The following is a 780-nucleotide window of genomic DNA, read 5'->3' on the forward strand; positions in this document are numbered from 1 at the left end:
TTTTTTTTTTTTTTTTTTTTGAGATGGAGTTTTGCTCTTGTTGCCCAGGCTGGAGTGCAGTGGTGCAATCTCGGCTCACCACAACCTCTGCCTCCCAGGTTCAAGCAATTCTCCTGCCTCATCCTCTCTGGTAGCTGAGACTACAGGTGCGCCCCACCATGCCCAGCTAATTTTTGTATTTTTAATACAGATGGGTTTCACCATGTTGGCCAGGATGGTCTCAATCTCTTGACCTCATGATCTGCCTGCCTCAGCCTCTCAAAGTGCTGGGATGGCAGGCATGAGCCACCATGCCCAGCCTCATCTTAGGCTTTTAAATTCTTTAAGGATTCTGCTTTCCCCTCTGATCTTTTTTAAAGCTTAAGTGAGAGCCAAAGTCCTCTTCATGGCATGTAACAGACTGTACCGTCTGACTCCTTTTAGCTGCATAATTTTGAGAAACTCTATGTTAAACTATCTTTTATGTTTTCTTTTTGTGTTATGTCTGAAATGTGTGAGTAGTGGCTTCTGTTCTGTTTTTTGGTTGTTGTTTTTCTGCACAATCCATCCTGTTTTTATTACTATGGTCTTGAAATATAGATTGAAATTTTAAAGTATGATGTTTCCCTACTTTTCTTTTTCCTCAAGATTGCTTTGGTTATTCAAAATGTATTGTAGTTTCATGTAAATTTTAGAGTTGTGTTTTTCATTACTGTGAAAAAAAAATCACTAAAGTTTTGATTGGGAGTTTATTGAATCTTTTTTTTTTAATTTTTTTTTTTTTTTTTTTTTTTTTTTTTT

At 36.8% G+C, this 780-nt stretch overlaps 1 protein-coding gene across 1 annotated transcript in view; it reads left to right on the top strand.

Annotated features, from left to right (window-relative positions):
* The window catches only part of LOC116546830 (zinc finger protein 92-like), a 10629-nt gene that overhangs the window by 1454 nt on the left and 8395 nt on the right, over positions 1–780 (top strand). The gene's annotated exons all lie outside the window — the stretch shown is intronic.

The sequence above is a fragment of the Sapajus apella genome, unplaced genomic scaffold (genome assembly GCF_009761245.1).
Source record: "Sapajus apella isolate SASKATOON/1434 unplaced genomic scaffold, GSC_monkey_1.0 scaffold1476, whole genome shotgun sequence".
Classification (NCBI taxonomy): Eukaryota; Metazoa; Chordata; class Mammalia; order Primates; family Cebidae; genus Sapajus; species Sapajus apella.